Source organism: Desmodus rotundus, chromosome 8 (genome assembly GCF_022682495.2).
Source record: "Desmodus rotundus isolate HL8 chromosome 8, HLdesRot8A.1, whole genome shotgun sequence".
NCBI lineage: Eukaryota > Metazoa > Chordata > Mammalia > Chiroptera > Phyllostomidae > Desmodus > Desmodus rotundus.
The window spans coordinates 15,745,186-15,770,710 of NC_071394.1; the positions used below are offsets into that span (position 1 = coordinate 15,745,186).

A 25,525-nucleotide genomic window follows, 5' to 3' on the forward strand; every position below is an offset into this window, starting at 1 on the left:
AGACAATAACGCTTAACCCAAAGACTCCCAAATGTCATTTTGAGTACAAGCCTCCCCCATTTCCAAATGAGGAAATTGAAGCCCAGAGATACCAATGACTCACCAGCTATCACACAGCAAATTCGGCTCAGAGCCGATACCTACTGATGGGCCTTCTGACTCCCAGAACTGTACTACTCCCTCCCGGAGGTGTTACCACCCACTTAGGGAGAGCGGCATCTTGGGAAGCAGGATCAGGGTGATGTTTCCAACATCAGACAGGCAAGCTTTCTTGCTGTTCCTAACAGCCTCAAGCAAGACCTACCACAGAGGTTTTGGCTCTGACGATTTCTGATCAGAGGCACGCTGCCATCGGACAATGCACCTTCCTAAACTTTTATGCCAGGGTGTTGTTGGGGATTGAGTGTATCCATTAGTGTGGTTCAGGTGCAAGAAGCTGAATCCCAAATAAAAGTGGCTGAAGCAATTGGCTTTTATTATTGTTGTCACCTCACAGATCAATCAGTCTCAGGGTTGGCTGAGCAGCTCAGCGATGCCATCAAAGACACTGCTTCTTTTCATCTTTCTGTCTTCCCAGCCTCAAAGTGCCCATAAATCCTCTGCCTTGCTCCCAGGATAGCTGCCGCAGGTTCAAGCTTTACAACCTCGTGTGCCAAGGGTCCTAGGCAAGACAGGTAAGGTGGAAGAGATCTTACTATTATCTCTCTTTTGGTAAGAAAAGTGTTTTTCAGAAATCCCCCAGCAAACTTCCCTTTATGTCTTATCAGCCTTAACTGGATCCCATAGCCATCCTGAGGTCCCAGAGGGGCTGGGAAGAGTGAAACTGTCATTCGCCATCTCTGCCTTGGAATCGGGCACTTCCAACAGGTGAGACGGACGAGTAAATTGTTCCCTGGGTAGGCTATTAACACTAATACTTCACATGTATTAATCCATTAGATCTCACAGCAAGCCCGTGGGGTGCATGTGGTTATTACTATTTTAGAGAGAGGCGGACTGAACTTCGGAGATGTTAAGTAGCATGGGAGGTGGTGAAGGAGCCCTGACTGCAGCGCTGCCCCTGGCTCCTGGGGCTCTGACTGCGCCTTCCACTGCCTCTCATCCTGCGCTCTCGCACAGCAGGCGGTCCACCAGGCTCTTCTCACATCTGACACATAAAAGGCCTGAGCCCCGCCTGGCTCCCTCTGAAGTGCAAATGTGACATTTCCCCCTGGCTGCAGTCAAGGGTGTGGGTGAGGACAGTGGAGAGGCATCTGCAGAGTGACAGGAACTGCTTCCTGTCATCCTCAAGGCTGCCACAGCTGGGGCCCTGATCAGGGCAAGGGCTGGGGCCTGGGGAGTCCATTCCGCAGCCAGGGGCCCGTGATAGACGGTCAGCAGCCCACAGCGCAGCCTCAGGTATCAGAAAGCCTGGGCCAGTCAGAGGTGAGTGAGGGAAGAGCCCAGGTACAAGCAGACAGAATTAGAATAGAACAGTTTCTAAGTTACAGGAATGTGTTAGAGGCCACGTCCACTCTTCCTCTCATTTTCAAATGAGAAAACTGAGGTCCAAAGAGAGTAATTGTCCCAGACCACCTAATGAGTTTATGGAGAATTCGAGGCACAAAATGAGGGCTTTTTTCCCAGGTGGACGCATACAACTGGAGGGCATGTCCTCAATGAAGCCTTTATGGTGTGAGCCTCGCACAAGCATCCCTAGCCCGCCACACCTGCTTCTGTTACAACCCCTGTTGTAATACTGAATTTATTCACTTGTGCACGGGCCTCCCCCGGCTCCGGGAAGGTCACAGCAGCCAGACAACATCTGACCCTTGACAGGAATCTCGACAGTTTCACTTGCTGGCTGAGGAACCCATGGCAAATTGCATAGCCTCTCCAGTACGCATTCTCCTCCTCTACAAAACGGGAAATTATTTTTATAATCCTCACCCAAGGAAATTTTTGTCTAGTTTTGTTTTAATTTATATATATAAACAGAGAGAGGGGAAGGGAGAAAGAGAGAGAGAGAGAGAAATATTGACCAGTTGCCTCCTTATGATGCACCCCAACTGGGGATTGAACCTCCAGCCTTGGTATGTGCCCCAAATGGGAATCGAACCCATGACCTTTTCTTGCTGTAAGGGATGATGCGCCAACCAACTGAGCCACACGGCTGGGGCAGCACAACAAAGTTTTAAACTGTACGTACACTGTATGCCAGACAGATTCGGCAGCTGGTAAGTAGCAGACCGTTCATTTCCTATCTCTCTGGTGCCCACTCCCAACCTTGGATCATCAGTGTATCAGTCAACAGAGGAGACTCGGGGTCAACACTGCAGCAGACAGCAAGCAGCAGGGCATTAGGGAGACATAAAGATGCAATGGAGAAAGAGGCACAGGAAAGGTCTGAGTCCCGAATGGTAGTCAGATCACGGAGAACTGAAGATATGAAAGGAAGAAACACACGGCCGTAGGAAAGCCTTCACGACTCACTCAGTCTCCCAAACCTGCTTCGAGGGTCTTCAGTTTGGACTCCTGAAGATTTAAATAAGACAGGTACCATTTTTACTAGCTTCCTTAGACAGATCTAAAGAATTCAAGGAAATTTGCTGACAAGTGGCAGAGCCAGGACTAAATACCAAGGCCAGCCCTGGCTGAGTAGCTCAGTTGGTTAAAGCGTCACCCCAACACACCAAGGTTGCAGGTTCAATCCCCTGTCAGGTCAGGGCACGCCCAAGAGTCTACCATGAATGCATAAATAAGGGAACAATAAATTGATGTTTCCCTCTCTTTCTCTCTCCCCCCACTTCCTCTCTTCCTCTCTCTCTAAAAAATAAATAAAAAAAAACAAGGCCAAATGACTCCAAAACCTGTTCCACATGCCTCCAAATCATTGTGAGGATTAAATAAGGGAACACATGGAGTTCCTGGCTCAATGCCTAGCACAGGGGCGGTGGCTCACCTTGTTGCTGGTTTCATTGTTATCATTACACCCACTGCCCCTCCTGCACGAGTCCCAGCAGGGAAAGATGGTGGCACTACTTTTCCTAAGGAAGAGGTGGCACCTCCTAATCCTCAACATACACCAGAGCCAGGATCAAGAGCGAGAGGTACAAAACAAGAGGCTGCCAGACCCAGGGGTCGGCCAGGTGACACGGGCTCAACTCTAAACCCACCTGCACTTCTACCACGTCCATAACCCTCATTATTAACGTAGCCAAGAGGCAGGACAGACGGTGGCAGGAGTGGCAGTGGCAACAATGGCTGCAACCAAGACAGAGAAGAAGCAGCTGGCACTGAAGTGACTCGTGCCAGACCCAAAGCCTGGAGGGACTCCATGATGATGACTGTGTTAAATAAACAGGGCTGATGGCTGCCCGGGGGCCTGTTCCCTGCCAGGGAAGGGACCAGGGGAGATGGGGCTGTTGTAATTATACCAGCGCAGGCTCAGCCATTGCGGGTTTACCCACACTCCACTCTGATCTGTCCCCCAGCTGGGAGCGCCAGAAACACCTGTTACAGAGAAGTAGCTTGACAAGCCAAGCAAAGCGCAGATTCATTCAGGCCACCTGTAAAGGGATTTAATGCCTAACAACCTGCATAACGCTCGTGATGGTCTTAATTAATTTGGCACCTCTTCCTTGGTAGGTGTTAAACAAGTACCATGGAGCGAAAGCCCATTTCCTGCCATTGCAGTCCCCCCAGTCCCCACCACCATAATTAAAGCTGTGAGAAATTGTGTCATCTGAAAAAACCTAACACCGTATTTTCCTCTGAAACTATTTTTATAGTTTCTCTTCTTTGGCCCTCTCTATCCACTGTTGGTACAAACACCTTACTTTCTTTGGCTTATCCAGTTATAGCTTCCCTGTTGGACAATTTAGGTTATAATTATTTTCTCATTTCCCCTCCAGCTGGCAGTCGTTTGGTCCCTTCCACCTCGTATTTCTTTAAACCGTCACACTGTTGCCTCAGCTTATTTAAACACTCTGGAAGAGGGGGAGCCGTAACCATGGCAGGCGCCCCGCTCTCCTTAGAAGAGGGTCCCTGCTGTCTTCGCACGTGCCACAGACGGAGGGGCCCAGGATCCCGCAGGCTAACAGCAAATAGCTGAGTGCTCCGCAAAGAAAAAATACATAGAGACGTGAGAACAACCCAGCTTCTGCTACTTCAAAAAGAAAAAAAAAAATAGGTGAGGGATATTACATGGGAGGAGAATTCACTTTAAGAGGGGGAAACAAAGCAAAAACATTGAATAATGAAAGTGCCCCAGGTACCAAGTGTTCATTGCATGTCCCTTTTGACAGTTAATATCCCAGGCCAGGCCCACTGGCTAGGGCTTCCAAAAATAAGAGACTTCGGAAACAAAGAGCGTCTTATTCTGTTTCTGCATCTATCACTCCTAAAAGACACAGTGATCCAAAGTGTACTGCTGAAAGGTATGGAGAAAAAAATCGTGACCAAAAACTTAACAGTATGTTGGTGGACATTTTTGTTGGTTTGAAAAAAAGTTAAAAACACTGCATCCCTTTTCAGAAGTTCTTAAAAACTTTCTTTTATTCCAAATATAGAACATTATCGGTATAATCGAATTACCACATGAACACCAACCAACGTCAGCTTCCCTGTATTCTGTGTAAGGAATTGAGCTTTTAAAATGAATCACGAGTATTTTCCAAACACAAGAGCACTTTGTAACTTTGCACTGCATAAGTATTACGTTTTAAGATGTACGTGAGAATGACAGCTCAACATTTAAGTAGAACCTGTTTCAGGGAACAGATCACCAGGAATTCCACCAGCTCTTTTCTCAGAATTTCTATAATTTTGAGGAAGAAACATACAGAAAACCTGTTTTACGAATATAATTTAAGAAATCAGTTTTATATTTGTAAGCCAAGAACTCATAGTGCAGAACGTCTCAAGAAATCCTGTGGTTAGATAACAGGATGCTGCCAACTGCTTATCGATAATAGCCTGTAACTTGAACATAGTAATGCCTCTGTTTTACAAAGGGCTAGAATAATTCACTTACTGTGACCAAAAAAATAAAAAAGTTAAGGACAATCTAAACTTGGTCCAGAGAATCTGCAAATGCTCACACTCATAAAGCAAGCTGAATTTCTTTTAACAACAAGACCCTGTCCATTCTCTTCTTCTGTGTCTCTAAGAACTAATTTTTATTGTAAATTCAATGTTAAAATTACATATGTTTTATAAACTAATTTTTATTTTTGCAGATAATGACCATTATGAGTATTGCTTAGATCTGCAACTATTGTTTTATTTTATTTTTTGCATCAAGAAGGCCAGCCCTTTTAGGGTCAAGCTGGACATTCTAATTCAACAAGAACCATTTTAACTCCTTAAAACTTAATAAGAGAATTCTATTAGTGAGGAATCTTTTGCATACAAGTCATGAAACTCCACCTCAATCGACTTAGGCGAAAGGAAATTTTATGAGGAGCATTCTAGAGTATTTTCGTGTATCTAAATGCAACAAATGGATGAGGTTTTATACAGCTCAACCCCAGGCACGAGGCAGAGCAGCTTTCTCCCTCCCCTCCTGCGCTCAGTGGTTCAGTCACAACCTCCTTCATTAGACAGAGTTGACACCTCCTCACGTGATGGCTGCCAGCAGCTTCCAAGTCCCCACCCCAGCGGAAACAATGGGTAATTTTAAAAGTAGCATGACACACCATTTTTTCTCTTAGATGTTTTCTGTCACACCCCCATGGCATCTAAGTTTGTGGCCTGCAAATTGTCCCAGAAATCTTCTGCAAAGCCTCCATAATGTTACTCTCAGAATTGTTTTGAAGTTATCTGTTATTTGGGGGTTCAGATCTTCAGGTGCGCATGTCCTTATCCTAGATTCATAGCTTTACCTTCTGAGCTTTGAGATGCTGGTGCAATTTCCAGCTCACACTCTGTTCAGTTGTGGAACTTTCCCGTTTAAATTCAGTAAAGTTTTGGCCAGCTGATGATTTTTGGAAATGCATTTCCAGCTAAAAGTTAGGAAAAAATAAGGATTTTTTTTTTATTAGCCTGAGATATGGATCAAATGAAACTGCTCTCTGTGCAGGAAAAATAAGGACTTTGTAGGAAAGGAAAATAAGATATCAAGAAAGATGTATTCCTCATCTTATTCTCCAGTTCTGACTGTGTGGCCTGGCTATAAAACTGACTTCCTTACGACAAGGTAAAACCCAGATATACAAATAGCTTTTGAAATGGCCTTGAAATGAACACAAAAATAGCTGATGCACAAAGCTGTCCACATGAAGGATTCCTGCGTGGAAGGCTGTTTGCCAGCAGTGGCATGTGATCTGTGATGGAATCGTTTATCTTTCCGAGCTTTCCGAGCTACAGGATAACAGCCCAGGGCCACCTGAGCATTCAGGACCTGGGCCCATTTACTTCATTATTTGTCATTTCAACTGTTTAGGATTTTAAATGACCTCCCTGTCAAGCAAACACATTTAACGACTCCTTAGAGGCACAGGTACAGTTATGTGCACTTATATAATCTTAAAATGTTCACTCGAGAGTGAAGTCGGCTGTATAGCAAGGCTGATTTATACCTTCCTCCAACGGGAGTTTGTGAAGGTCCACGTGTATTAACAAAACAGATCTCTTGAGCAGTTTAACTAAGAGGCAGTCCAAAAAAGATTTGTCCGATGTAATCTCTGTATTGTAGTTGAAAACTAACTATCAACTATTTGCAAATTTCTTCAATTAGTGCCTTGTTTGATATAGTTCATGAGAACCCTGTTCTGTCTGCTTTAAAAACAAACAAAAACAAAAACAAAAAACCCTTCAGCAAAAAGTAAATATTGATCATCCCCTCCAAATTTGCAAACGAAAGTCTTTGGATACAATTTTCTTTTAGTTTTCCTCTGACACATGTTACTTCATTCTTCATCTGCTGGAACCACAGCAAGAATTAGCAGAGAATAAAGTAGATGAACATCCAGCCAATAAACATTGACAAAAAGCCCCTGCACCTTAAATACAGGAAGTTTGTGTTCTCCAGGGCCACACAGACGCTCTGTAATACTGCCCTCCTTTTTCAGATCCCTTTCCTGACCCTGTCCTCATTGCAGCTGCTCAGAAATCAGCCTGACCCCAAATAAAAGCACTGAAGTAAGCCACATCTCCGCCTCACCTCTGCCACCCCCTTCCTGCTGCACCCAGTTAAATGCCAGCCCTTCCGTGCTGCCTCTGGTCTGTACTTCCCCAGCATGCTGTGCAGGGGTCTCTCACAGCACACCACCATCTAGCCTGATGGCTGAGGGCGGAGTTCCATATTTGTAATTCCCCAACTGTGGCTGCCCTGCCTGGGCCCACAACACGGTGGGTGCTCTGTGTGTTTGTTAAAAGACTGGGTGGATGAATGAATAAATGTATGAAATGATGAACATCCATCCTCCACTTTCATGTCAAGAAGCAAGGAGTAAAATTATCAATAATGGTTCACCATCTAAGTAAATTAAGTATGTGTAACTCACATCTGCTTGGGAAATTCAAACACCAATTCTTCCTTAACTTTTCTTTCATCGCGGATTTTTTGAGAATCTGATGAAAGCCATGAACCTTCTCGGGGGCGGGGGGGGGGGGGGGAGAAAAGCACCTTGTGCTCATATAAAATTTCACGTACATTTTTAGATGTACAGAACCCTTGAAATCCACTCACAGACCCTAGAAATCAACGCATCCTGCTAAGAAGACCATTTCAAACAACAAATAATAGCACAAATAACAGCACGACTCTAACTGAATCTGTCCATCATTGTTCCTTACACAAATTCCTCCCCAACACATGAAGCATGCACATAGGTGTACGGGTGTATGATGATTCTTAGAGAAATCAGGTTAGGGGCTCATTATCAGAAACTGCTTCTTCTAGTGGTGATGATGTTAAGCGAAAGTATCCACATGATTTTGCCTCTTCCTCCTGACGAGCCATACACAGAGTGAAGTGGTTGGTCCAGATGTTAGCTGTAGTCTGCAGACCAGGAACACAGCAACGTGTGTGTGTGAAATTCTCTGGTTCCTTTCTAGAGACTCTTGACCTTTGGAAGCTATATATTTGTCATCTTGTTGGTACACCCAGTCTCTAAGGTCTGTAAGAATAATTATAATAAGAGCCACTGAACAGTGTGCCTATGTGCCAGGCACTTTATATAACATTATCACAAATCCTGAAAGCAAGCTCATGAAATCATCTCCGTATTTACAGATGAGGAAACTGAAACTTGCTAATTAACATCGCAGAACTTGCAGGACCAGTAAGTGTAGGAAGCAGAGCCTATAAATGTTTTGGGGTTTTTTTTAACATTGTATTTATTTATTTTTAGAGAGAAGAAAGGAGGGGGACAGAAAGGGAGAGAAAGATCGCTGCGAGAGAAACACGCATCAGTTTCCTCTCAGTCGTGCCCTGACCGGGGCCAAACCTGCAACCCAGGCATGTGCCCTTTTGCTTCTGGGGAGGATGCCCAACCAAACGAGCCTCACTGGTCAGGGCAAGAACCTGTAAATGTTAACGCTGGGATTTGAATCCCCAGTTGTTTGGAATTTTATTCTCCATCCCCCCCCCCCCCAGCCCCAATTCATTATTTGCTTAAAACAAGTAAGCAGACGGTGGAGCTACTGGTTAAAATGCTAATGTTGGAAGGGGTCTCAGAGCTTACTCCACATAATCTCTTCATTTGATTTAACTATGAGTCACCTGAGGCACAGGGAGGAGGGGTGACATCTCATGTCAGTAGCACAGAGGTGGCTGAGCCAGGTCTCTGCCTTCCAGTTTGTGTCTTGCCCCACAGCACCTTCCCTCCCCCCACCCAGCCCCCCAGGCTTGTCTACTAACAAGGGACCTCCTATCCCGGGGCTCAGATGCTGGGGCAAACACCACGTGTTTCTTCAATATGGTTGGGTCAGAAATAATACATTCTTTGTCAAAGGTGAACTGTTTACACAGGTAAAATTAGATGCACTACTTGTTTGCCCTTCTTAAACTCAGAAACACGATAAATATTTTGTTAAGTTTCTTAAGTCAGACAATTTAGTGACGGTTGAATCTGTTCCAAAGTAGTGGTTCATATTTTATTAGTATTCAGTGCAAGAGAGTAGGACTTTTCCAAGTCAAGTCTCCCGACACCCACGCTCAGAAGCAACGCCGTTTTAATGTTTCAGTGGCTCTTACTCACTTTGTCCTTTTCAAATCCTGTCTAATTTGGAAACTGTTTAAATTCAGAAAGAGTAATCCACAATATTTATCATATTTCTTCTTGTTTAACATTCAAACCTAACCTGCCTAATGCTTAAGAGCTACAACTTTACATATCTTAGTTCCTGGTTCTGAATTCTTACCAAGGGGAAAGATAAGAGGAAAACTTGCAGAATAAAATAGTTGCTGGTGGACTGGCGCCATCAATCCTATGAGAGAGTTTATTTCATGGAAATTTTCTTTTCCACGTCCCATACATACTCCCCTAGTAAAAGTTCCCTATAGGGAACTTTCTATAGGATAAGGGAAAAAAAGATCAATGAAATTGTCCACTAGTAAGACTCAGCAGCCTTTCCCACAGTTGCTGGCTCCAGCAGGACCCCTTCCTCCCAGATGCTGCTAGGGAGGTCAGGGAATCAGCACCGTGAGGGGGCGCGAAGCGACCGTCCCGGGAAGATCCACGGCCAGTGTCCAGCTCCCGGGATCTGCACGCCCTCACTCCCTCCCTCCCTGAACAGCTCCCCTCGCTTCGCCAGCCCCTTGATGGATCACGCAACCCGCGGCCCGGAGCCCAAGACGAGGACAAAGCGTGAGGCGACTCCGGCTGCTGCCCGCGCGCAACTCGTCCAGGGCGCTCTGGACGCACGCGGGCTCCGCTCCTCCCGCGAGCGCCTGGAACCCCCGCGGGCACCGCCCGCTGGGAGGAGTGCGCTCGCCACCGCCCGAGGTCTTCCAGCCGCGCGCTGGCGGCCGTGACCTCCCCCGGGGTGTCCGCGCGCTTGCGCTTGCGGGACACGGGCCTGGGGACCAAAGCTCGACTCGGACTGCGACTCGGTGGAGCCCCCAGGACATTCCCTGTCTGCAGCGCCTGGGGCCCATCGCGGAGTCGCCGTGGAATTGCTGACAGCTTGTTTCCTAGGGCAAGATAGGGCGGGTGAGGCGGGGGCCGCGGTAACTAAGGGCACAGGTGAGACCCCAGCCCAGTGGGACGCCGCTGTTGCTCTGCAGCTCAGAAGCGCCCCATTTGCCCCAGTCTCATCTCTGCCCTTTCCCTCCTCAGCAGCACACGAAGGAGGTGGTTCCAGTATCTCCTAGAAGAGGTTTCGACTGCATCACTTATTCGTGCTCCTGGGAGGAGGGTCTGGCTAAGGGGAAGACTCGGGGCCATCCAGGTAGGTGGAAGTTTAAGTACAGATGGCAAGTTTGAGACCAAAGGGAGAATGTTTTGTCAAAAACGCTGTCCCAGTTGCCGTGATTATTTAATATTTCATCCTTTTCAATTTTTTTCTGACTTTCACCTGCCACGCACCACCACGCATGACAGGTGTTGGGAATATAACATCTAATTAGGCCCCTTACCTCTCCCAGGTTTGGTTCCCAGTCAAGTGGGAGAAGCTTGGCCCCGTTTCCAACTGAGAGGGAAGGGTTTTTCTGTAGGCCTAACAGCGAAGGAGGCCCTGGGGTTGCTGAATCCCATGCTCCTCTGTACACTCAACTCTTTTCTGCCGCTTTCACATTCACGAAGGGGTTAAAATGAAAAACAGAAGTTCCTCCTAACCCAAACAGTGTTATTTTGTAAATCCTAATTCATTGTAATCATGCGCCATATCACTCGTGTATCCTCTATAATTAACAGAATTAACTGCCTCCTTTTGATCTAAAGTAGAATTTCTAAAAAGGAATAAGCAAAACTTCTGTGTGATAATGCTTCAGGATGCAACTACGCCTCCCCCTAAAGTGTGACATCTTAGTATTACTCACCTGCAATTTTCCAGGTCTGTGATAGGCACTGAAGGCAATTGAGCTCATTTTTATTAGTGCTTATCGTTGGCCAGGCACGTTTCGGGAGTTAATCCATTTATCTTTACAACAACCATGCAAGGTAGGCACTATTAGTTCCTGAATTTTATAAATGAGGAAACTAAGGCAGAAGTTAAGCTATAAGCCAAAAATCACAAAACGTCAGTGGCCAGCTCAGGGTTTGCTCCTAGGAAGTCTGGTTTGCCTTCTGAACCACTGGGACACACCTTGGATACACTCTACCTCCCAAGGAGGAAACAAAGTCACTGAATTTACATGTTGCACGAAAGAGTGCTCAAATCCCGAATGTCCATCAAATTCGCCTCTACTGAAATGGTGCCAGGCTCGGTGAGACGAGGAAGGGTACCAGTTAACAAGTCTGCAGATCGTTGGCCAATTTAACACCTTAAAATAGTTTACAACCTAAGTACAGAAAAAAGTTATCATAAGTTGTTTCATAAAGATGCTGTAGAAACATTTGAAGGTGTGTTCTATTGACCTGAAAACCCATATGGTGTACCAGGAACCAACAGAGTGTAAGTTTAGGGTTTGGGGGGGATTTTGTTAGTTTTTTTGGATGATAGGTTGATGGGGCTTGCCAGCACTAGTCAATATGCATTATTAATGCTTACAATGAGGGGGTTGCCATGATTTTTCACTTGTTTTCAGGTCAGTTACTTCAACAAGAATTTCAATTAAGTTTGATTTACTTCAATGAACAGTGAAAGGTTCCTGTTTAGTGTTAAGCGTTGTCCCAAGTGAAGCAGATAAAATGAGCAATAAGGTATCATTCTTGCCGTCCAGAAGCTTAGAGTCTGGAGGAGCAAATTCAGTCATTTATTTATAAGGTAGTATTTATTTAATGTGTTATTATGTAGCAAGTATTACACAAGGTGCTCAGGCTGCAAAAGTAAACCAGGAAAACAAAATAGTGTTTTAAAACAGACTGGTTCTACCAAAAATGAGTAATTTCTTGCACAAATTGATTATTTTTAGCTGTGGTCCATCTTGAATTCCACAAGATATATATTTTTTCTTATACACATGTAAAGTGAGTTGAAGTATTAGGGAATTAGAGCAAATATAACATACAGAGACATTTAAATTATTAAGTATGTTCATTATCCGTTGCTGCATAACCAATTACTTCAAAATTTAGTGGTTCAAAGCAACAGCAAATGTTTGTTATCTCTCATGGTTTCTGCAGGCAAAAATTTGGGGACAGCTTTGGTCATCACCCAGGACTTCCATGACGTTGTCGTTGAGTGTCAGCCAAAATCGCAGTCCTCCGCAGCTGGGCGTGGTTGGAGCGAAAGGATCTATTTGCAAGGTGAATCCCCCACGTGGTGAGATATCTCTAGCAAAGTAGGCACAAGATCTCAGTAAGGAAAGCTCTGCTGAAAGAAATCAAAACAGAAATATGTGAACAGGGGACATTCCATGTTTGTGGATAGGAAGACCTCATGCTGTTAAGATGTCAGTTCTTCCCAATGCAATCCCAGGCAAAGCCCCGGCAAGTTATTTTGCGGGTATTGACAAGCCAGTTCTAAAGTTTATATGGAAAGACAAAAAACCCAGAACAGCCATCCTGATATTGGAGGAGAAGAACAAAGTTGAAGAACTGACACTACCTGAACACTGCAAAGCTGCAGTAATCAAGACCATGTGATACTGACCAGAGAACTGACAAATAGATCAATGGACTAGAATAGCAAGCCCAGAAGTAGACCCACATAAATATAGTTAACTTATCTTTGACAAAGTAGCAGAGGCAAAAGATAGTCTTTTTCAACAAATGTAACAACAGGACATCCATGTGTAAAAAAAAAAAATTAATCTACACAGACCTGCACCCTTCACAAAAAATGACTCAAAATGGGTAATAGACCTCAATGATTATAGACCTCAATGATCAAAACTATAAAACCCCTAGAAGATAACATTAGGCCACTTTTTCTATGTTCTTTTGAACACCAGAAGGTGCACAGATCACATTCATAATTCATGCAGAACTGCAGCAAAACAAAAGTCTGAAATTTCTCATGAAAAGCCTGATCTCCTCTCTCAATGCCTTTATGTAAGCTCATCAGTTAATAGCTACCTTTGTTGCAACGTGTGTCTACTTTTTTCCCTGCCCCTGGGAAACCTGGATCCCAGTTCTTTTATGTGATCTTTCCGTGTGCCTCAGGAACCTTAGATCTAATTCCACTTCTTTGCTTCCTCTTCAGCCATCCACTTGGAACAATCATTCTTTCAGGCGATAGGCTCTGTGTGTTCCCACTACAAACAGGATGTGCCCGAGGGCACTGCACAAAAAGGAACAAATGCTTCTCTAGACTTCAGTGAAAGGAGATTTTTCCTTATAAGCCTTAATGTAAATATTTGTATTTTTTTTGTGAACAGATTAGTGATTTGAGCCATTTGGAAGTCTGTGGGGAATGTGTTCATTTTATTTTCTGCTAACAGAGAGCTGGCAAAATTTCCCTTTTGGTTGTATAATGCTCAAAATATAGTCACTGTCTTTGTAGCTGTATTTGCCAGATCTCTGGGGTCCAAACACTGGTGGTAAACCCCAGCTTCACCCCTGGCTGGCCATGTGACTTTGTGTAAGCTCTCTGGGTCAATTTGTTTACAAGTGAAATGAGAACAAGCTTTCCCTACTCACCCAGTTGCTGAGTAGATTAACTAAAGCACTCAGGAGTACACTGAACCAAGTAGACCCTCAAAAGTGTAATTCCTGCTGCTTGCGAAAGGGATGGGATTGGGGCTCTGCTGTAAGGACCTGTTTCTAAATGTTGCATGAGTGAACATCACAGTGTTACGTATCTAAAAGACACAAGAGATTGGTATTAGGATTGCAAGGGAAGATGAGTCAGGGTAGAACTAAAACAGTGAAACCAGGCTGGACAATGCCCATTCCTGTGGGCCGGATGACCGTGTTAAATTGCTAGTGATCATTTGGAACCCGCAGAATCATCACAGTCACATCCTCTAAGTGTGTGTGGTGAGTTGCATTATTTTTTGCCCAGAGGGGGAAAGATTACATTTCTCTACTTCACTGACCTCAGGCTTTGCCGTAGGCCTTGCGTAAGCCAATGAACTGTGAGGGGAAGGGACCTTTGTGATTTCCCAGTGAAGTCTGTAGGTGCAGTCACACCATCCCCCTCAACCCCCTACCCCCCAACCCCATTTCCTGGCAATGCTCCAGGGCAGGCAGCTCCTTCAACCTGGGTTCTGGAACAAAGAAATCACAGAGCAGCGGGGAAGCAGGCCTGTCATGGGTGTGTAGTTTGAGTGAGAAGTAAACATACAGAGTAATCCAAGGAGATTTGCATTTGCTCTTTTGAAAGCCCTGACTATCTGATTCTCCTTTTGACTTATTTCCTTTTCCTAAAAGTGGAGTACAGACATTAGCATGCGGAGGACTAACAGTTTTGGAAAACTGAAGTTTTATTGAACTACCTATGAAGATATGTACGGAAGCTAATTTGCCTCAAGCAAGAAAAATTTTGTTGGATACAAGAAATTTCTAGTAACTGTCCACGTGCCTTTGCTCTTTTACGAGGTGAATTTAAATGAATTACGAAAGTCAGGTACGAAATATGGAGAACAGTAACATTTTTATTGACAGAGAATATATAAAAGCCCATATGTCGGACACTGTATCATTTTAGACTGTCAGTTACAGTCTGAAAAGAACATCACAGCTTCATTTCCACACCAAATGTAAAACAGGATGTGTTTCTTTTAAGATAGTTTTGACTGTTTATCTTGCCTTCATGCTCTGTATCTTGAAGACATTTCAATTACAGGCTTCTTCTAAGATTTAACAAATATGACACCAGAAAAGTGCAGAAACTAGAAAACTTATGGCACTTTTCTGCAGGCCTTTTACATACTGTGATAGGCAAGAGTTCTGGGAAATAGAATCAATGTCAAATTTGTCCAAACAACAACTTTGATACCCACTCTAATACATATGTTTATATTTTAACATAAGGTTACACAAGTTAACTATGTTCCTCGACAATTTCAATCCTTTGAATAGTTATAAGTCCTCAGGAAGCAATATCTGCTGGCAAATATTATTACCGTCTTTTAGGATTGAACTTCCTTTTCAGTAAAATTGAAATATAATTCAATCAGCATATATGTTTGATGAGAATTCAATGCACTGTTCAAAGAACACCCAAGCAGAGAATTATGTTCACAAATGCATTTCTTTTTGTGACTGATGACACAGATTTAAATCGAAGTGGCGGTCACTGTCAGAAACATTTCTAGTATTTGAAGTAGGCAGTGTCTAAAACCGCACCCTGGCACGGGATGTCGTTTCTGAGATCAGGTTACAAAAAGACTGTGACCGTCGTCTTGCTCGCTTGTTCTGAAGGCAGCCAGCTGCTCTGCCCGGAGCTGCCCCATGGAGAGGCTCACGTAGCAAAGAATAGAGCTGTACTGAACCCAAGTCCGTGTTCCCTATGCAGAGTAAGACCAATCACCGAAGTATTGAGTATGCAACAAGGAGAGAGCTTGTTTGGAAGGGCAGCCAAAGGAGGAGACAGGGAGAAAGCCCAATCTATCTCCCCAGTCCAGTGTTCGGGGACGTTTTCAAAAGGTTGAGGAACAGGTATGCAAACACTCTGGCAGGGCAAGTTTTAATCGGAGGACCTTGGACTTGGCCATTTATAGTAAGGAGCTTCAACACCAGATCTCCTGGACAATGGGTCCTTCGCTTCTGACAGGGTTCTGGTGTTCAAGTTCTTGGCTATATCCTAGTCCTTGGTTGGTAGTGGAGGTTGGGGGTATGTGGCATTTCACATTGGTTCTGGGTACAGGTGGAGGTCCAAGTTCTCTCCATAGTACCACTTCAGATGCATGATTTGGGGTTTTGGTCAGTTGTCTGTAAGAAGCAATTCAGTATTTTGTTAAAACAGGATAGGACCAATTGGAGCTGGTTCTGTGGTCATGGAGAGAGGCCTTTTGTCAGTAGCCATTCAGGAACCAAAGCCCCCAGTCCAATAGCCCACAAAGAACTGAATCTTGGCACAAACACGTGAGTGACCTTGAATGAGAATCCTCGCCCGGTCAAGCCTTCAGATGACTCTGCAGCCGCACCCAATACCTTGACTGCATCCCCATGGGAGACCTTGAGGCAGAGGGCCCAGCTCAGCTACACCAGGTTCCTGAACGCAAAGAATTCAAGATAACTAGTGATTGTTATTTCAAACACTAATGTTTTTTAAAACTGTTTCTTTTACTTAAATGAAAAAAGACTTTATTGAGATGTGATTGACATACAAAAGCTGTACATATTTAACATACAATTTGGTGAGTTTTGAGATAAGTATACACCCACTAAACCACAGAAGAGTAGATAAAGGAAATTTGAAATACATTTTTATCTGTTGATGGTTATGAAAGTTGCTCCAATGTCTTGGCTATCGTGCTTAATGCTGCAGTGAATATGGAGGCACAGATATCTCTTTGAGATCCTGATTTCAATGACTTTGGATATAAACCCAGAAGTGTGAATACTGAATCAAAAGGTAGTTCTATTTTCCATAATCTGTTTCCATAATGTCTGTACCAATTTACATACCCACTAACAGTGTACAAAGGTGTCCTTTTCTTCACATCCTTGTCAAAATGTGTTTTTTAATAGCCATACTAACAGGCGTAAGGTGATATCTCATTGTGGTTCTGATTTGCATTTTCTTGATGATTAGTGATATTGAGCACATTTTCATATACTTGTTCGCCATTAAGACGTGTCCATTCATTTCCTTTGTCCATTTTTAAATCATGTTATTTTTTTGCAGTTGAATTGTAGGAGTTTTCATGTATTTTGAAAATTAATTCTGTATCAGATGTATGGTTTGCAAATATTTTCTCCCATTCCATCTGTTGCCTTTACATACATATTGTTTGTTGATTGTTTCCCGTGACGTGCAGAAGCTTTTCAGTGTGAGGTAATTCCACGTGTCTGTTTTTTGTTGTTGTTGCCTATGCTTCTGGTGTCACATCCAAGTAATGGTGGCTAAGACCAATGTCAAGAAGCTTTTTCCCTGTTTTTTTTTTTTCTATAAGTTTTATAGCTTTGAGTCTTACACTTAAATCTTTACTCTGGTTTGAGTAGATTTTTGTGTATGGCATAAGATAAGGGTCCATTTTCATTCTCTTGAATACGGACATCCAGTTTTCCCAGCACCACATATTGAAAAGACTGTTCTTTCTCATTGTATCTTCTTGGCAGCTTTGTCAAAGATCGTCCGATGGTTTATGCGTGTTTATTTCTAGGTTCTCTGTCTGTTCCACTGCTCTGTATGTCTGTTTTTGTGCCAGTATCACACTGTTTTTGATTACTGTAGCATTGTAATACTACATGTCAGGAAATATGTCTCAGCTTTGTTCTTCTCACTCAAAATGGCTTTGGCTATTTTGGGTCTTTTGCAATTCCTTATAAATTTTAGGATATTTTTCTGTGTCTGTAAAAAATATACCATTGGAGTTTTGATAAGGATTACATTCAGTGTGTAGATCACGTTAGGTAGTACGGACATTTTAGCAATACTATTTCTTCAGTCTGTGAACAAGCAATGTCTTACCATTTATCTGTGTCTGCTTTAGTATCTTTCACCAGTGTTTTGTACTTTACAGTGTACAGGTATTTACCTACTCAGTTAAGTTTATGCCTAAGTGTTTAGTCTTTTTTGATTCTATTGTAAATAGGATTACTTTCTACATTTATTTTTCAGGTATTTTGTGGGTATTGTATAGAAACACAACTGATTTTTGTTGTTGGTTTTGTATACTACAACTTTGCTGAATTCACTTATTAATTTTAACAGGGGATATGCGTGTGGAGTCTTTAGGATTTTCTGCATATAAGATTATGTTATCTACAAAAGAAGATAATTTTACTTCTTCCTTTCTGATTTGGATGATTTTTCTCCCTTTTTCCTGCCTAATTTCTCTGGCTAGATCTTCCAGTGTGATGCTGAATAGAAGCAGCGAGAGTGGGCATCCTTCCCCTGTTCCATATTCTATAGAAAAGCTTTCACTTGTTTACCATCGAGGGTCATGTCAGCTGGGTCTTTATATATGACCTTTATTATGTTCAGGTAGTTTCCTTACATACCTGATTTGTTGAGAGATTTTATCATGGGAGCATTGGAATTTTATGAAATGCTCTTTCTACATCTGTTGAAATGATCATGTAATTTTTACCCTTTGTTAAATTGGTATATCATGTTGGTTTATTTGTGTAAGTTGAACCATTCTTGCATCCAAGGGATAAACCTACCTGGTCATGGTACTAATATTTTATTGAGGAGTTTTACATCCATGTTCCTCAGGGATATTCACTCATAATTTCCTTTTCTTGTGGTGTCTTTGTCTTTCAAAATGGCTCACAATTCTTTAATCATTCCATCTTGGCCATCTCAAATGCTCATAAAAACTATGCTGGACTCTGAATACCACTCATATTCTCTTTATGCCTCCATTGCCATAATGCTGAACATAAACTTTTCTTTTTATTTTTCTGAGACAATATTAACAACTGTAAATACACCTAGCACTTACTTCAGGCCAGCTACCATTGCCAGTGCTTTACATTCGATTCTTACACCAACCCTATAGATGAAGTACCAAAAACTAAGGACATCTTACAAATGGAACAACTAAGGCACACGGGACATCAGAGATTGATAAGTTATACCTACTCTGTGCCCTCAGCCAGTTAAATAATAAAGATGACCAGATGGGGGCTCCTTCACTTCTTTGTTCTTTCACGTGCAAACATCAATATATTAGCCTATTCTTCTGGTTTTACCACCAAGCCCAAAGAAGGGGGAAAAAGTGGGTCAGACTTAGAAGAGCACAGGATACTTCCTCCTTTGAACCAAGAGCAAAGGTAAAGTTATAAATAATGAAAAGATGCAATATAATAGAAGCTATTTAACAGAATCAGAGTCAAAAACAGGAGTTACAGGAAAAAAGGAAGCAAATACCATAAGAAGAAACATGTTTGTTAGTGTTTTTTGCAGCGCTATGTTTTATAGTGAAAATCACAAACAGTCTGTATATCTACCAATCATGTGGTAGAGATTGCTAGATATCCATGCAACCTCCTATCTCCCCTTCCTCCTGCTGGTAGAACCTTAATTGTTGGCGGTATCTGTATGACCCTCTAAAATGTTACATCTCCCTTAAGGGTTTTCAGAAAGGGATGGCTATGTATTAAGATTTGATCAGAAAGATATATGCAGAAATTATTAGGTGGACTTGTATAAAAGTGTTTCACACACAACTTTTATTCCTTACCTTTCACTTCTTCTTGCCTGAAAAAGAAGATGTGGTGGCTGGAGTTCCAACAGCAGTTTTGGGGTGTGATGCTGCTTTGAGGATGGGAACCACACTTGGCATCAGAACACTACAAAACCAGCCCAATCCTGGAGGTACCAGGGAGTTGTCACACCTACCCAGGACCGCCCAACTCTTGTTATAAAAAAGATAAAATCTCTACTGTTTTTGTGCCACTATTTTTTGAGTCTTGGTAATAATAGACAGAGGTAATTCCTAATTAACACAGTGGGTAGATACATTTAGCAAATTATGGTATATTTATAATTCCATAGACCTAATTTTTAAAAAGGCGGACCTGTGTGCTATCATGATAAAAGGTTTATAAGTTAGCTGTGTCATATATCTTTTTTTTCCCTACAAATTATAGGTAAATGTGTTTGCATATGTATTTAAAAGGGAGGTTAGGTAAGTAGATGTGAGATCATTAGCAGGGATTACTTTGGGGGGTGGGGGCTGAGTCCTGAAGGCAGGAGTTTTTCGTTCATTTGTATATCTCTAAATTTTAACAACAAATAGATGCTTCAATACTTGTGTTATAAAAAATAATGGGGATGAAAAAAAAAAAGAGAAGGCAAGCAGAGTCCATTCTACCCTAACTCCCTGGGGTTCTCTAGACAGAGCTTGGCCTCTGTGGCTCAGGAGGAAACTGGTAACATATGCTGTGCAGTGGTCCGGATACGTCACTGCGCTGCATCCGAACTGGGTCTGAAAGCTCGGATTCGTTTGTTTTGATATCCCATCAATTTTTATTTTTCTTTGGAACTTAGTTATTATACATTGGCATAAAATATAAATATTTAAGCTATTCATTAACCTGTAGTCCTCAGACTGGTTCCCACGTTCACGTCTTTTTAATAGGTAGGGTCCAGAAACTCAGCGGCCGTGCGCTTTAAGACTGCCTTCCCATTGAGTCCCTCCTCTTCAGCGTGGACACCAGTGGAAACAATGGGAGAGATTTATCTGACTTGGAAAACGCAGCCAAAAAGTCATGGGCGTGGTAGAAAATATACCTAAATTCATCCCTCGGGAATTATGGGTGAGTACAAGAAGCAATTAGAAACTCCAGTTACACTAATGCCAAGCATACAATGGCCCCATTGTTCAGTCCAACCACAGGCACCCACGATATTTATATAAGAGGATTTTTAAGAGAGTACCCAATACATTCTATATGTCTGTCTGCACAAGGGCGTTTTCAGAATGCCCCTTTATCCAAAGGAGGTGGGGAATCCCAAGAGCTCAGATTCTCTTCTTCAAGTTCTGAATAGAGAGGGATACATGCCTTCTTTATTTTTTTTATTGTACCCTTTACAGAATCCATCCTGACTGAGAAGTAAAATCAAGTTATACAGATCTTAAACATAAGATTTTAACCAAAAGTGCATTTGTTTTCATTAATATAACATTAAAAGTTAAAACTAAATAAAGTTAAAATTAAATGTTAAAATGCAACATGAATTTGCTAGTGAGGAAAAACAAGGTGATATTTAACTTCAAGCTGAAGCAGTGCTCATAGATGAGGGAACCGAGTGAAGTGTATTGGGAGCACACTTCACTTTTCCTCTCTCTCTCTTTTTACTTTTTATTTTTTTTTGCCCAGGAGAGAAATAAACAAATGAAGTATATTTCTCTCCAGGGCAAAAAGTGCTCATTTCTTCGACCATAAGACTGCTTCTGTCTGACCTATATCAAGTTGATCAGAAAAAGAATAAGAATTTCTAAAAGCATTGTATGGCTCATTCTCTTACCTCCTTTCCAATGAATGGAGAAATGAAGGGCATTGCCTCTTACATCACATCTACACGTCAATGTGACTTTTCACGGGATCCCTCCATACAGGAGGAGTTAACAGAGTCATAACGCTGACAGCCTCCAGCACACACAGAATAAAAAAACACTTGAGAAATGATGATGATGTAACAGAGAGCCAGACAATTTAGGTGGACATGCAGATAAGAACAAACACACGGCACTTCAACTTACAGGTTGTTGTTACAAAAAAGAACAGAACACTAGGGCTGTGAAGTAGAGAATTCATTTCTATATAATATTTAAACAGCCTAGCATCTAAATTACGTGCACCAAACACCCTGGTTTTAATGTACATGGAAGTGAGGGACCAAACACCGACATTGATTTATTCATTCATTCATTCATTCATTCATTCAAAAAGTATTTTGGAGTACTTTTTATATCTGCCAAGCAAAATACTAGATGCTGGTATGAACTTTTTCTTGTTACTCTTGCCCCTTCTTGCATTAATATGATTGTTCCTATTGACTTTCTACTCTTTCCATCCTTTTAAATCCATGCTCAGTGAGAACAAAGAATTTCCCAGGCCCAAAAAATACTAATCCTGGAAAATAGTATGCGTTTCTGAAAGTACTTCATTAATAAAGCAACAACATCTGTCTTGCTTTAAATTAATCTGGTGGTCAGACTTGAAGGTTTCGCAGAGAACTGGCTTGGTTGAGTTATGAACTTCTTTGACTGCAGGTACACCACGTCAGTCAGGACAGGTGTGAAGGTACACCTCACATCACTTAGGACAGGTTAAGTGCAAAGTGTGAACTGAGATGATGAACAGTGAGTAGTACCTGGAGTGGTTTCTGCTTGTTTGCTAGTTTAGGGTAAAATAATACTATAGAGATAGCCACTTTTTTCTGTTTCCTTCATATCTATGTGGAATTGGTAGGCTCAGCCACATGCTGCTTTGCAGAACTGGCCACATGTTCTTTGTTTTGTTTTTTGTAACATCTTCTAGGAAATAATTTCAAACAAATGAATAGAACACATTTAAGGAGCATTTTGATTTGATCTTTTTTTGTTTCTATAGAAGATACATTTCAGTACACTTGAGGATTCTGAGCTAATACTCCTCCCCTACTCCCCACTCCCATCACATATACCAAGATGGCTCCAAATTTCTTACATTTAGCCAGAAAAAGGAATGGGCGGTAGGAAAGAAGGGAACAAGTAGTGGGCAAAGATGGTCAGAGCCTCCCAGTTGCAGACCCTACATAACTTTTCTGGCTGCTGATAAAGGTTTGTTTCAGAGGCAAAAGCCAACTCACGAAGACCTCACTGATTCTCAGGTTGCTCAAACGGTCTGTCATGTCTATTTTAAAGTACCTTTGGTTAAAGGTGCCTACCTAACTTGTGTTTCTTATAGACTTACTCCCAAGAAAAGGCACTGAGTGAAGAGAGCATTGGACACGTGAAAACTGTTTTTTTTATTGTTTGTGCTATTACAGTTGTTCCTGCTTTTCCCCCTTTTCCCACTCCACCCTGCCCCACCCTACACCCTACTTCAGTCACTCCCCATATCCTTGTCCCTGTCCTTGGGTCCTGTGTGCAGTTTCTTTTGTTAATCCCTTCACCATCTTTGTTGTTTGATGAATATTTTGAAAAATATCTTCTTCGTGTGTGTGTTGTAGAGAGTGGAAAGCAGAACTGAATGTACCATAATTTAGAACTTGACTTTTGAAGTTTAGAGTCAAATATCATATGGTAATTTTTATTTAAAATACACAAAAACAATGTGACTTTGGTAGTGTTTACTACTCAAGAGTAATTCCTGTCCGTCACTGAAACCCACCCTACTTCCAGAAAGAAGCACCGGGCGAAGTTTCATGAGTTCCCACTAATGATACTGTGATAAATCTCCGACGGTAGTGCTGGATTCTTGGAAAATGCAAGGAAGAGAGGGCAGCTAGTGCACACTGAATGAGGGCCAGGAACTTGGAGGAATTGCCAAGAAAAGTTTAGTCTGGAAGAAGAAGCAGAGGCCAATTGTGAAGACTTCCCTCTGCCCTACCAGGGGAGTAACACGAATAAGCAGTACGCAGAGAATGCCTTAATTAGTTTTCAGGAAACAGCTACAGTTTGCTACTTTGAATAATCCTCAACCAGGCAAGAAGCAACCTAAAAGTAGCACCTGGTGGTCAGAGGTGTCCTGATAAGAATGTTCAGAAACCTAAGCCTCCACAACCTCAAGGAAGCTCCGCCCTCAGAACAGTAAGACTGTTTTCACTTGCCTGCCTGTGAACAGCCTTTGCCAAGGAGGGAAAATTGGCTGATATAGTTTCAAAAGATCTTCAGCAAGGATTTTTGAGATTTCAAGCTAATTCCAAGTTAACAAAAAATATATATATTTTTAGGCACTGGGTACCTTATTTCTCTAGAAAGAATTCCTCAAGGTTTTATTTCAATGATTCAGAGCTTTAAGTTGAAGCATTAACTATTTAGCTGAGCTAGAATAATGGGGAGGATTCTTCACTATAGTCTTCAAATAATTAGGAAGAAAGTGTTACTAAAAAAAAGGCATAGGAACAAGGCCAAGAATATAGATATTAGCTGAGAAAAAATCAGCAAGTTCAAAAAATACATTTTGTTCTTTAAAAGAAAGGTTTATCATTTCATAATGTCTTTTTATTTTAAGTTTTCTGGTTAAAGGGAGTAAATACTTGTTGAGAAAAGCCTGGGAAATATAGAGACAAATAAATTCCAGCCAAATTTCACTACTCAGACATGCCTGCTGCTCATATTATCTTTCAAAATTTCTGAACCTCCCTGAGCTTCAGTTTCCTTATTTGTCAGATGAGGTTAACAATAGTACCAGCCTTCTAACTTAGTCTGAGAGTTAATTAGATAAGACATGTGAAAGCCTTATGCTTGGTACCGGGTAACTACCCCAAAAAGGTTAGGTGTTATTACACTTCAATGCACATAGCCATTTTTATGTTTCATAAGTCAGGGAGATACATACCCTTTATTTCATATCCTGATTTATTCATTCAAAATATTATGATCACCTTTCTAGTCATTAAACTTCTTTGTAACATATTTTTAATAGCTTCATAGCTGTCACACTAAGCTGTTCTCGGCTAAGTGCAATTTTGTGCCCCGTGGACCTTTTGCGATCTCTAGAGACGCTTCTGATTGGCACAGCTAGTGGACATGGAGTTCTACTGACCCTAATGAAAAGCGTCCAAGGGCGCCGCTGAATGTCCTACAAGGCCCAAGACCATCTCCCACAATGAAGAACTCTCCAGCCCCACATATCAAAGTGCTAAACTGAAGAAATCCAAGAATGTATCAAGATGTTTTTAAAAAAACCAAGCCATTTAAAATAAACATTTAAATAAATGTTATCATGATACTAGAATAAAAGTCCTGGATGTTCCTATTTGCTGAGGCTGTTCTGTGGTCTACCTGATAATTTACTTTAAATTGCATCCGCATAAGCAGGTGGGGCTGTTCATGTGTGCCCGACTGTGTGCAAGTGTGTGCGTGTGTGTGTAGGCTTGTGCTTGGGAGCATAATGCAAATCATCTTTAATCCACACCCTACGGACAATTAATTATCACTTGAAATGTTCTAAAAGGAATCAACACTGTAAGAGCAGATTATTTGGCACTAAAGTATTCTTATTGATAGCTACACTAGAAGGTTTATTAATTAACATAAGCAGCATTAAAAATAATTTTTCATTTGTGTAAGAAGTGGTGATTAAGTGTTGATTAATGTGTCCTTGAAATATGCTTATTGATATCTACACCAGAGGGTGTGTTAATTAGCATAAGTGGTGTTAAAAATAAATGAAATTAGCCAGTCAGAGAAAGACAAGTACCATATGATTTCACTTATATGTGGAACCTAATGAATAAAACTAACAAAAGAGAAGCAGACTCAGAGATACAGAGAACTGAGTGACAGCTGTCAGAGGGGCGGGGTTTTGGAAAGCTGAGTGAAAAAGTAAAGGGATTAAGTTAAAAAAAAAAAAGAAAAACAACCCTCATAGACACAGTGTGGAGATTACCAGAGGGAGAGAGGGTAGGGGAGGTAGAAGAGGGTAAAGGGGGAATAAATGCTGGTGGAAGGAGACTTGATTTAGGTTGGGGAACACAATATACAGATGATTTATATTATAGAATTGTACACCTGAAACCTACGTAATTGTATTAACCAATGTCTCCCCAATAAATTCAATTAAAATGGTTAATTTAATTTTTAAAATAAATAATTAAATAAAAAGTCTTGGGATACCTCAAAAATAATTTCATTGGTGAAATGAATGATGTTTCCTACAAGCGATTGATAAGGGGTAAGTTACAAGAGGCATTGCTCTTGGATGCCAGAGGTGTAGCAACA

At 41.9% G+C, this 25,525-nt stretch overlaps 2 long non-coding RNA genes across 10 annotated transcripts; one reads left to right on the plus strand and one right to left on the minus strand.

Moving 5' to 3' along the window:
• Positions 1-448: 448 nt before the first annotated feature.
• LOC128781517 (uncharacterized) lies at positions 449-11,969 on the minus strand. Its single transcript, XR_008427512.1, has 2 exons — positions 10,967-11,969; positions 449-661 (listed from the first exon to the last, which is right to left on the minus strand). It is a non-coding gene; the product is annotated as an uncharacterized lncRNA (long non-coding RNA).
• LOC112315446 (uncharacterized) lies at positions 9,776-24,560 on the plus strand. 9 transcript variants are annotated; one of them, XR_008427508.1, is made up of 6 exons: positions 9,776-10,172; positions 10,269-10,377; positions 12,213-12,335; positions 19,357-19,578; positions 20,231-20,408; positions 20,687-24,560. It is a non-coding gene; the product is annotated as an uncharacterized lncRNA (long non-coding RNA). The 9 variants fall into 9 exon arrangements; XR_008427511.1 differs by having other exon boundaries at positions 21,869-24,560; XR_008427505.1 differs by having other exon boundaries at positions 10,266-10,377; positions 20,231-24,560.
• The last annotated feature ends 965 nt before the right edge of the window (positions 24,561-25,525 follow it).